This window comes from Hemicordylus capensis, chromosome 2 (genome assembly GCF_027244095.1).
Source record: "Hemicordylus capensis ecotype Gifberg chromosome 2, rHemCap1.1.pri, whole genome shotgun sequence".
NCBI lineage: Eukaryota > Metazoa > Chordata > Lepidosauria > Squamata > Cordylidae > Hemicordylus > Hemicordylus capensis.
This window is the reverse complement of record NC_069658.1, coordinates 190,389,906-190,402,377: the sequence shown is the minus strand read 5'-3', so window position 1 is coordinate 190,402,377 and position 12,472 is coordinate 190,389,906. Positions and strand designations below refer to the sequence as shown.

The window sequence follows — 12,472 nt, the reverse complement described above, 5'->3', positions numbered from 1 at the left end:
GCCCAAGCAAAGAAGATAGAGACAGACCTGTAATTAGCCAACTCTGAGGGATCCAAAGCAGGTTTCTTCAAATACGGTCTAATAATAGCCTCCCTAAGACAAGGAGGCATACTGCCCTCCCTCAGAGAAGCATTTATGATATTTACCAGATCCTCTCTGATAATATGATTATCAGGTGAAATAAGCCAAGTTGGGCAAGGGTCAAGAAAGCAGGTGGTAGGGCATACAGTCTGAAGCAGTTTGTTCACATCATAAGTAAACTGAAAATGATCCTGTTCAATCCTACAGGAGGAGTTGCTGGGCACCTCTATGATAGACTCTGCAGTTACTGTGGAGTCTAGTTCAGAGCAAATACCAGATATTTTATTTGCAAAAAAGTTGTTAAACACATCACAGCAAGTGACAGATGGTTTCAAATTCAAGGCAGAGAGGGCATGAACTAGCCCCCTCACAACTCTAGACAACTCAGCTGGACGTGAATTTGCAGAAGCAATGCAAATATACTCTTATTTCCCCCCAGTTAAGAGTGTAATGAAAGGAAAGTAGGCAGATTTGTTCTTACCAGAACAACTTATTTTTAAAAAGACCTTTAATTTCGTTCTGGTCTGTGTCTATTGCACAGAGCTATAAATAACTTAGCGACTCGAAGTTCCAGTTTCATTTGATTCCCCCCCCCCTCCTTGGAGCAAAAGGGAGAGCTGCCTATAGAAAATAATGGAGAAATTCAAAACTTTAGCGCAGCTCTGATGATAGGACAGCAGCATATCCCCCCAGAAACAACGGGCTGCGGTAATGGCCGGAGTTTATTCTCTTTCTAACTCTTGTTTTTGTGCGAGATACTTTTTGTTTAAAAACTAAACGGTCACAAAGCGACGTGTCTGTATTCAAGTCAATGGAGCACGAAACGTCTGTATAGAGTTGAGCCCGGGATTTGAGCTGGTTGGGTGTCAAACTCTGAGGGGGCAATTTAAATATGCTGACAAATGCACAGCGGATTTTTGGTTAGGAATCCAAACCATCCTCGGCTTCATCTCTAGCCTGCACTATTAACATGTTGTAGGGCTGTTGGCTACTCTCGGGCACAGTCCTCTGCTGTATGAAGATAGTCAACTACCGCCACTGGAATTCGCATTGACACGACATTAACAAAACAAACACACGTCCCACAGCATTTTTTAAAAAAATTAAAAAATCCCCCACACAAAATAAAATATATTAAGCATGAACCTGAGAGAATAGGAGAGGGGGCGGGGAGAGACACAAGCTGGTGCTCAAGCACTCTGAATCATGGATTTTTCCATTCATTTCTAAGAGCACTCAATTCCTTATCGGGAAAGCGGGGGAAGCTTCTAAAATAAACCCTGAAGTTCCTCATGGATTTTTCCCCTTTTATCTCTGTTCAAGGCCCTTTTCCGCCAGTAACTACAGCACCTGACCCCACTTCACTTACTTCCGGTAGCACCGCGGATATATTTCCTCCCCTTCGGTAACTCTTGGTTCTTTTGCTCCGGTGTTCTTTCCTACTCCTCAACGAACCCGCTGAAGCATTGGAGCATGCTCAGTATGGTCTGGTCAAATTAAGCTCCTTTTCGTTTTCTGCCTAAAGCTCGCCTCACATTTTCATTCCTGCCTAAAATATCGAAGAACGGCAATCCAGGTTCTGCAGGAAAACATCAGATGTGGAGGCAGGCGAAACCATCACTACACCGTCCCTCTTTCTAACGAAACTTAAGAATGCCCTTCCCTCCTCTTCCGCCCTGTTTGTTTCCCGCTCTGCCGAGCCATGGGTCCCTCTAGTCTTCACCCTGTCTCGGCTGATTCCCTGTCTCGGCCGCCACGCCCGGTTCTTTGGTGTCACGGGGAGGCAGCGTGGCCGCTGTATTGCCCTTCCCAACTGGAGCTCGGCTTAGCGCTAGCCCAGCTGGCGGCTCAGTCTGGGACAAGCGCTTGCTTTTCTCTGGGCCTGTCAGGTGGGAGCTTCTAAATAAACTTTATTTCAGACGAATCTCCTCTCTAAAATCGCTATACTTGAGGATCAGATTGTTGTCACCAACCCATCACTACCAGTAGAAGAGGCAGCTGCAGAATACACGACAAAGCTGAAAGCAGGGGCGTAGCAAGGTTGGAGTGGGCCCAGAGACAAGATTTAAAATGCCCCCCCACCCCACCGCACTGAAGCTCAGCTCATGAAGTAATGAAATCTTAAATGAGGCTGAATAGTGGTAACAAAAAGCATAGTAAAATTTATATACCTATACATATATATATATACACACCTATGTGCCACAATAGAACATCATCCTAAATTTTTTTTTAAAGGTTTTGTAAATTGTGGATGATGCAAGTCATTTAATGGTGCTAGAGAAAGACATGCTGTTCTGGTAGCTCCAGGTCTTCACACTCACATAAATTTCGGAGGATGAATACAACTGAAGGCAGCCTGGGTGGGTGCGCGGCTGGGGGAGTCAGTCATGTGACTTGCCTCGGGGGGGGCCAAGGCATTGGGCCCCCAGACAACTGTCTCCCCTTGCCCTATTATAGTTACGCCCCTGGCTGAAAGACTATGGCACGAAGATGTTAGCATTTGTAAGGAGGAGTCGGGTACTCCCTTGTTGGACTGCTATTACTCACACACAACTTATGGACTGAGGCATTGGCTGAGATGAATCCTCACTGAGCATTTTTGGCAAGCACTCTTTAGACTCAGCACAGCAGCTCCTAGTCTGATTTGCTCTTTTATTAAAGGTGCTAGCAGATAACATCACAGGGTATCTGGTAAGAGTTTGCTCACAGTGCACGTGACTGCAAGAGATAGTGTGGTTTGTTGGATGGTATGCTGAGGTTGGACCTGTGAGCATCTTGTTGTCAGACTTCTTGCTGGCCCCATTCTAAAGGCCCAGGGCAGGTTAGGAATGGTAAAATTCAATAAGGCATTTGTATGGTACTCAATGAATATTTATTTACTATTTATTTATGATATGTATAGCTCACTATTCCTCAGGGTCACCTAATACATGGTTCTTCCTCTTCCTTTCATTTTTGTCCTCCCCCTGCAATGTTTATCCTCACAACAACCCTGTGGAGCAGATTAGGCTGAGAGGTAGTGAGTGGCCCTGGATTGCCCAACTGCGTTCCCTCTAAGGTGAGCACGCGTGCATATACAACTAGGGATGGGCCCGGACCGGTCCGGAGGCCATTAAAATAGCATCCGGACCGGACTGGTCCAGACCTGGGCGGTCCGGTTCGGGTGGGGGGGGTCCCTTTAAGAGCGGCGGGAGGGTTTACTTACCCCTCCCGCCGCTTTCCCGCTCTGGTGCCCGTAATCCGTAGAGTAATTGGGGCGGCAGGACACCTCCCTGCCGCCCCTTCCCCGACGTTGCTTGAAATCCCAGGAGTCCTTTGCGCACGCGCACACGTCACTCGTCTCTGTGACGTGCGCGCGTGCGCAAAGGACTCCTGGGATTTCAAGCAACGTCGGGGAAGGGGCGGCAGGGAGGTGTCCTGCTGCCCCAATTACTCTATGGATTACGGGCGCCAGAGCGGGAAAGCGGCGGGAGGGGTAAGTAAATCCTCCCGCCGCTCTTAAAGGGACCCCCCACCCCAGTGCCGGACCGCAGTTGGTGGTTCCATGCACACCCCTATATACAACTGCAGCCCTCTGCGCAGCTGTCTTTAGGAGGCACGCAGTCTCCTCCTCAACTCCTTTCCTCCACCTCACTCCTGTTCCCTGGCAGCGAGAGGCAAAGGGGAAGGCAGCCCACCTGCCATCCGCCCCCCCGCACTTCCAATCTCCCCGCCCCACTGCTGCCCCTGGGACAAACCGGCTTTCCCATGCAAGCGAGAAAGCCGATCTGCTCTGGATGACAGGTGTGCGTGTGCCTCATGATTGCATCAGGGCACACGTGCACCCTTCGCCCTTTCCAATAGACTCTTGCCGCAGTAAAAGCGGGAGAGCCAATTATTCCTTTCCTGAACAAGGCGGCGGCAAGAATGGCAAGCGGGGCGGCTGTGAGGAGAAAAGCAGCAGCTGCTGCTGGGGATGGAAACGGGACCAGCTGAGCGGAGAGCAGGCCCATGGCCGGGGCCTCCTCAACCCATAAATCCCCCCCCCCCGCCATGCCTGGGCCGACCTGTTCGCCGCTGCGAGCATTTCCCTCTCCCTTCAAATTGAGCAAAGTCGCTGTGGCTGCTGTGTGTGCACTGGAGAGCAGCCATTCAGAGGCTCTCGCGTGGAGCTTTGGTCCTCTGGGGCGTAGTTATAATTGAGTGAAAGGGTTCAAAGAACCCGGCCCCCAGCTCCTGAGGGTCCTCCAGCTCCACCCCTCCCTATTTTCTTCATTATCTCCCTCACTTGGGGGGGGGGCAGAGAGAGGGATGAACACGCCCCCTCTCTCCTAGCTACGCCCCTGCCTGAATCCCACACCCGCATGGCAAGGACCTGGTGAAGGACCCACACCAACTCCTGCCCTCCCCCTCCCATTGTTTCAGCATCCTCCCCGCCTAGTCCTTGCAAGAGAGGGAAGAAAGCGTGACTGCACCAGCTTATTCCCCTGCTCTGCCAAAGCCTCATCCCATCTCCTAAGTTTCGCCCCAGAACCATCTCCTTTCTCTCCCTCTCAAGGACCCACCAAGGAGGACGCTGCAGCAATGGGTATTACCTCCCTGCTCCTTCCCTTCCACTAAGGGCGAGAAAAGGTTGGAGGCGGGCGGGGGCAGAAAGGTGATGGTGAGAAAGGTGGCGGTGGCATCCAAGTAGGATTGCATACACCAAGGTGCTTTTCCTTCAAGTTATTACAAAGATCCAGGGTGGCAGGTGAGTGAGTTTCTTATTTGGTGGGCAGCCCAAGTAAGCCTTCCATTAGGCAGCCTCCCCACCTGGCACTGCCCATGTCTGCAGACAATAAGATCAAAGCCATAGCATTGAATGGCAATGAATAAAGTTCAATAAAGAAAACTTGAAAACCTATAATAGTCCAAAATATAACAGACCATGCAATGGCTACTTTTGTCAAAGGTCCTTTAATGCTTTCCCATTTTTCAAAAATTCCACACATCTTCAATAGCATTTATTTCTTAGGGACATCTATCCTACCTTTGCAGTTATTTATTTATTTGATTGATTGATTGATTGATTGATTGATTTGTATACCGCCCTTCCAAAATGGCTCAGGGTGGTTTTGTGTATGCAGATCTCACCAATGGTTCTAATGAAATTTGTATGTGTACACTCTCTGCAGAATACAAATTCTGAATCCCTTATGAATTTGCTTGTCTTCTAAATCATTTGGTGACACTCACTTGTGCCTCTACCTTTAGATATCTGATTGGTGGTGAGGTGGACCACCAGCATCAGAGGACCTTTTCCTGTGGTGACACCCATATGTGGAACTCCCTGCCACAAGAGTTGAGAGTCACTCCCTCGCATTCTGCCAATGCCCAAAGACTGGCTTTCTTTGGCAGACTTTTTAATCTAGGTGTTACTCTGATGTATTACAATTATTTAATTTGCTGCCTTTTCTTTCTTAATTGCTATTGATATTTTAATTTTATATATTGTTTTTATTGCTAGCTGCTCTGGGCATCCCCATTTTGGGTGGGAAAAGAACAAGATATAGTTCATTTTTTAATGTATGAATATATGTATGCCCTTTGTAACTTAAAGTTCAAAGACAACTGTTCCTCAAGATATCCTAAACGTACAGACATATGTAGGTGAACAAGCAGCTCACACAACAGCTTGCTATGTTGGTGTCCAGTGTTCTCTCTAAGGCATGCAGATGTGCACATGATCACAAAGTTTTTGAAATTCGCTCAGTTAATTTTAGGTCCTGCTCAGGTTGAGTAAGGAAGGCCACACTCTGAATGCACATACTGCTGCCCAGAACAAAATTCATTTTGCGCACATATGAAAAAAATTAGAGGGAATGCTGTTGCCAAGTGGTGATATGTGCCACCAAGGTCTTTCTAGTGCTAGTCTGACACTCCAAACATTATACCACAGTAACTCTCATTGGAAAGGTGGCTTCTATTGGAATAGTTTATGAAAAACCACCCCAAAGAAGTTTTTATGGTGTTTTTGGAATGTTTAGGTGAGCAATTTGTGTTCTGTCTGTTATTGAAATCATACAGCACCCTGAAGTTTGGTACAATATGAAAATATTACACTTGGTCTTTTGACACTGTATAGAATTACACTTGAGACCAGCTAGCTTATACAGATATAGCTATTAAATTACACATCAAAATCTAAACACCCAAAATTCATACACTCATAGTGCAAAGCACGCTGAGTATTGGAGAGAATCTGAAAATCTCTCCCTTGAAATGGAAATCATGAAGCATGCCAAAGGGTTGGGGTGCTTTCCCACTAGCTAGGCAGCTGAAATTTTGTAGTAGTTTATCTCAAGCAACTTTAAGTTAGTACCCGATAATAGTAGTCTCCGGTATTGGATGCTTGGGATGGACTGATTGAAGCAGTGTCTAGCAGAGCATGAGGAGACTGTTGGTCAAGAAACATGTTCTTCCACATCCTGTAAGCAGCTTGAAGGTCATAGGTCATGACTCAGATTATTGTCTCATAATAACAGAGGCCAACATTCCAGCACAAGCCAAGCAAAACCAGGCATGGGATGGAGTGTTGGGGTCCTTCACACAGTTGAATCAGCAGGGTGGAGATTGTATTAGCAGTAGGGATGTGCACAAACCGGTTCGGCTGTCCTTTTACAGACTGCCACTGAATGAGGCTGCAAGGAGGTACACAGCTTCCTTGCAGCCCTGCTGAAGGAGATACGCAGCAGCTCCACAGCCCCAGTTTTGCAGACAGTGCTGGCGAGGGGGATGGGCACCCTCTCTGCTCCTTAAAGGTAAACCCCACCTGCTGCCAAACCAGCCAAACAACAGTTCGTGCACATCCCTAATTAGCAGCCAGGGATGTGCATGTCTGCTTGCAGAACGCAAGCTACCACTCCTACTACTATGAATATTTTTACAAGTTGGGGTTTCAGGAATAGCTACAAAGAATATTTTAGATTCAAATTTTTTCTAATTTGATTTCTAATTTGGTGGTGGTTTTTGAAAAGTGTTGGCAAGGTAAGATTATCCCTCAAATTTTTGAGCATAGCTGTTTGCCCACCCCCCCACCAAATAATATGAATTGTTGTTTAATTTCTGGGTTGCATTTGTGCCCTGCAGGCCTTTCAAGGAGAGGATATGCCTGTGTTTGACCTCTTGATCTTGGGAGTAGGACCAGATGGACACTTTCTTTCTTTCTTTCTTTCTTTCTTTCTTTCTTTCTTTCTTTATTTATTTATTTATTTATTTGCTTGCTCTCTCTTTCCAGACCATCCCATTTTACAGGTGAGCCAGGAACAGTGGTGAATTTTTGTCTGAAAACAGGCTGTTCTTTTCTTTAAAAAAACAGAATAAAATTTAAAAAGATGTCTTAAGCCATAAAGATCACTAATATTCAGCTAAAACGGTTGAATAGGGTAAAAAGCATTTTCTTATTCTCACATAGGTATTGACCAGATGTTTGTTCTTGCCACCTTTCTCTTTGCCTTGCAACATCTGCTTCATGACCTCTTCCTTTGTTCAGATGAATTTACTCTAAACACTCTGTGCTTTAAGCTGAACACTTGGGAGTGCTTGAAATGTATTGTTAGGGGCCATCACCTAATTTAAGGACTGATTTGTTGACTGAACCCTCTGGTTTTTAAATTGACTATTTAAATATACTCAAATTCAGAAAATTTACACTGAGCCAACATCTCAATATAGGTGCCATCTGATGATTCTGAAGAAGTGTTTAATACAACTTAACATAAGCTACCATTAATTGTTAGAAGATAAGTCTGTCCTTAATATTTTTATTCCTATTACAGTAGTCCAGAACCAAAATAGCCTCAAAAAGTAAATATGCCCTTAATTCACAGCCCCACAGATTGAAATGTACCTCCCACTACTTAATCAGCTAAAGCTTTTGTTGATTAACAATGAAATAGATGAAAACTTGCTGTTCGTATGTGTGAGCGCGTTCCTTTTAATTATTATTTAAAACATGTATATACTGCTTTTTAATAAACATTCAAGTGGTTTAGATAGGAAAAGGTATGAGAAAATGATTCCACCTTGAAAGCCACATCTGAACAAAACACACATCAGCAACTGCTACTGGAATGAATAGGTACTATTGCTCTCCCCCTGCTAAATATGAGAGCCACCATTTTAAAAGAGCCTCTTTACCTAGCTATATTTGTGAGTGAGGAAAATAAGAAGTGTAGAAACATTTCTAAACTTATCTTGCAAGTATTTAACTAAGTCAATAATAAACTCTAAAATATGTTGAGGCATTCATTGGCGGGGTGGCTTACTGCCTCTGTGCACCTGAAGCAGGGCACCAAATTCTACCCCTTATGTACACTCTCCTCCTCTTTTTCTCCCCTTTTTAAAAGCAGGGAGAAGGCAACTTTCCACCTTGCTGGTGCTGCAGTAATCTGCTGCCTGAGGCAGCCACCTCACCTCGTCTCATGGAAGAGCTGCCTCTGTTCATTGGATGTTGAAGCTTTCCAAAAGGGACTACATTTATTTCTGCACTTCTATTTTTAATATTTTTGTGTGTTTTTTTCTGTAGCACTTTGTCACAACCAAGACCAAAAACGGTTTTAATTGTAAACCGCCCTGAGCCATTTTGGAAAGGCAGTATACAAATCAAATCAAATCAATAAACAAACAAATAAACAAACATCAAAATGATTAAATGCTGTCCTTGTACAGCCATAAGAGAACTAACTTCCTTCCTTCCTTCCTTCCTTCCTTCCTTCCTTCCTTCCTTCCTTTCTTCATTACATTTCTGTACCACCCAAAAGTTACAGTTTACAATTAAAATAATTTAAAACAACAAATCACTTAACAATTAAAATCATTTAAAACATTAAAAAATTTAAAACATTTAAAACCTTATATTTATATTTATATATTAGAACCATAGATCTATTTAAAAGCCAGGGTGAATAAATCAGTGCCTTTTAAAAAGTTACCAGAGATGGGGAGGCTCTTATCTCAAAGGGGAGCACATTCCAAAGTCCAGGGGCTGCAATGGAGAAGGCCTGTTCCCGAGTAGCTGCCAGACGAGTTGGCAACACCTGCAGACAAACCTCTCCAGACGATCTTAACAGGTGGTGGGGCTCATGGTGAAGAAGACGTTCTCTTAAATATCCAGGCCCTAGGCTGTTTAGGGCTTTATAGGTAATAACCAGCACCTTGTATTTTGCCCGGAAACGTATCGGCGGCCAGTGTAGTTCTTTCAACACAGGAGTAATATGGTCTCTCCTAGATGACCCAGAGACCAACCTGGCTGCTACATTCTGAACCAACTGCAGTTTCTGTACTACATACAAAGGCAGCCCCACATAGAGCGCATTACAGTAATCCAGCCTAGAGGTTACTAGCATATGTACTACCGTTTTGAAGTCATTCATCTCAAGAAACGGACACAGCTGGCGTATCAGCTGAAGCCGATAAAAAGCACCTCTGGCCACTGCCTTAGCCTGGGATACCAGGGAGAGGTTCAGATCCAGAAGCACCCCCAGACTGTGTACCTGTTCCTTCTGGGGAAGTGTGACCCCATCCAGAACAGGCAGATCAAAATTGTCTCCCAAGTTCCGACTCCACACAATAAGTATCTCCGTCTTGTCTGGATTCAGCCTCAGTCTGTTATCCCTCATCCAGCCCATTACTGCCTCCAGGCAGGCATTTAGGGAGGTTATGCCTTCTCCTGATGAGGTCGACATGCAGAAATAGATTTTGGTGTCATCAGCATATTGATAACACCCTGCACCAAATCTCCTGATGATCTCTCTCAGCGGTTTCATGTAGATGTTAAACAACATCGGAGACAATATGGAGCCCTGGGGACACCATAGGAAAGTTCAGATTTTGAAGAACAGTCTCCAAGCAACATCATCTGGAATTTGCCCGTGAGGTAGGAGCGGAACCACTGCAAAGCAGTTCCACCCACCCCCAGTCCCATCAGACATTCCAGAAGGATACTATGGTCAACAGTATCGTAAGCCACAGAGAAATCCAAAAGGACCAACAGAGTCACACTCCCTCTGTCAATTCCCAACTGAAGATCATCCATCAGGCTGACCAAGGCAGTCTCCATCCCACAGCCTGCCTGAAAGCCAGTTTGAAGTGGGTCTGCAATCTGCATCCAAGACCTCCTGGAGCTGGGAGGCCACCACCTTCTCAATCACCTTGCCCAGCCATGGAAGATTGGCCTCTAATGGCTTAACTCTGAGGGATCCAAGGCAGGCTTCTTCAGAAGCGCTCTGATTGCCTCCTTAAGACAAGGAAGCATCCTGCCCTCCTTCAGAGAAGCATTTATGATCTCTACCAGGCCCTCTACAACAGCTTTCTTGCCAGATTTTATAAGCCATATCAGGCAAGGATCAAGAAGGCAAGTGGCAGACTGCACCATTCCAAGCAACTTGTCCACATCCTCAGGGGTCACAAACTGAAACTGATCCTGGGTTTGCATTTATTGTAACATGCCTTGAATTCATTTGAAGAAATATGGGATAGAAATTTTTGAAATAAAATAGACATTCCAAATATGGTGCCTCCATGGGATTTCTTTTTGACTTGGGATTTCTTTTTTCCAAACTCTGCTTTGTGTATCGTCAGACTAAACTGCATATTGTGCTGTTTCTTGCTGTACAAGAAAAGCTGATGAGGCAGGATGAGAAAGCACTCCCCTTTAGACACAGGGCTGTTTATACAGTGCCTAAGTGAGGGGAGCAGAGGGTCTCCTTGGCCTATTAGAGCATTTGAAAAGCTCTTGTACTCTGATATGTGTGCACTCACTCCTTTGTGAGAATGTGCCAAGAACTGTGTAGAAATGTGCCTTAGAGTTATTTTAATATTTTTAAAAAGCATACTTCTTATTACATACTTCTTACTCTTTATATTGGTTTTTTTGGGCGGGCGGGGGTGTCTCAGGTGTACTCACTTTAGGACATCAAGACCCACAAGCCACTCTCCAACCTTACCTGTTCCTCTGCTCCATCTGCATAAAAATGTGTGAGGAGTCCAGAGCTGCACACAAGTGCTGCAGCCTCTATTCATAGGAAGGTGCCGTGTCAGTGAAGACTCTTATGGCACATTGAACTCCCATTTTGCTGGGACTTCTGCCTGCTCTTCAGATTCTGCACAACCTGAGAATGTGCAAAGCTTCCTGTACAGATGCACCCTGAGAGTGCTATTGCATCACAAATCTTGTTTTCTGTGTCCCCACCCCACTTTTCTACCTTTGTACCTGTCTTGTCTGTCCAGACAGCAAGTATTCTGGGACAGCTCCAGGGCTGCAGAGTTTGAAATGTATAGCAAATTAATATCAAGATTGTAGGCACTAGTCCACCTCTCTTACCTGAAAAATTTTTAAAATTCCCAAGTATGAGCATCAGCTCTTGTTAACACCTGGGCAGCCAAGCTCTTGCGTACTTTCAAGCGTGGGGTTGGTCCAGGAGGTTCAGTTTGCCATTATCCTACTCACAACCAGTTCTATAGCAATATCCACATTCCTGTCTGTTCCCCTGATCTACATACAGGTTTAGTGATGTTTTGGGGTGAAGATGTACATCTATGTGGTTTCTTCACCTTTAAAAAAAAAGATTGGCTATCTCGCCCCCCACCCCAAGACCTTGGGCATCATTCAGTTGCAGATGGAAGAAATGCAATTGAAATTTAGAGCTTACTAAATTAAGAGCTTAATACTGAAATGTACTCTAGCATTTGGCACACCATGGCCTAGATGTTGCCACACTGTAAAACACCTAATCTCCCTCCCTCTTTCCCTTTTTCTCTCCTTTTCTGTGTTTCATATCCTCTTTCCTGTGGCAGGAGCGAGAGAAGATAGTGGCTGCTATTTGTGAGTTTCCGAAGCCTCCCCCAGAGTGGATTATGATGACCCTCCCTGTGCTGAACAGCAGCTAGGAGTGTGGTGTTTGTCACCACTGGGGACAGCAAAGCTGCTGTCATAAAGGTAATTTGCATTGCATGGTGTTGGGGTCAGGTGGCTTGTGGCACAAAGGATTTGCTAAAGCAATAGAAATAGCGTGTGGTTGGATTAGTCAGTGGATGCCTGGATTCTCCAGAGCTAGAGCACTTAGTACTGCTGGGCTTGTAGGTCGAGCAGTTAAATCACTTCTTCAGAGTGAAACTGGATCCTTGACTGACTTGCAAATTGCTCTCCTAATGAAGAAACAGGTGCATCTTAATCCCTTTCTGCCTGTTTTACAATTCCCAGGAGGGGAGAAGACGGTCTTCCTTGCCAGAACAGGCAGAGAGGAATAGTGAAGTTCTCAGGACCACTTTACCCCTTGTTTTTCCTTATGTACCAGAGAACAAGAGGAGAAGCAGATAAATGACAGCTCCTTGAAGCAGCAGTGTTTAAAAGCAGCAGAAATTTGCTTAC

The 12,472-nt window shown here is 45.2% G+C and overlaps 1 protein-coding gene across 1 annotated transcript in view; it reads left to right on the top strand.

The window, feature by feature from the left end:
• Nucleotides 1-11,902: 11,902 nt before the first annotated feature.
• The window catches only part of COLGALT1 (collagen beta(1-O)galactosyltransferase 1), a 72,100-nt gene continuing 71,530 nt past the window's right edge, over nucleotides 11,903-12,472 (top strand). The window contains exon 1 of the mRNA XM_053299277.1: nucleotides 11,903-12,040. The gene's annotated coding sequence lies outside the window, so the exon portion shown is untranslated. The remainder of the gene's footprint in view (nucleotides 12,041-12,472) is intronic.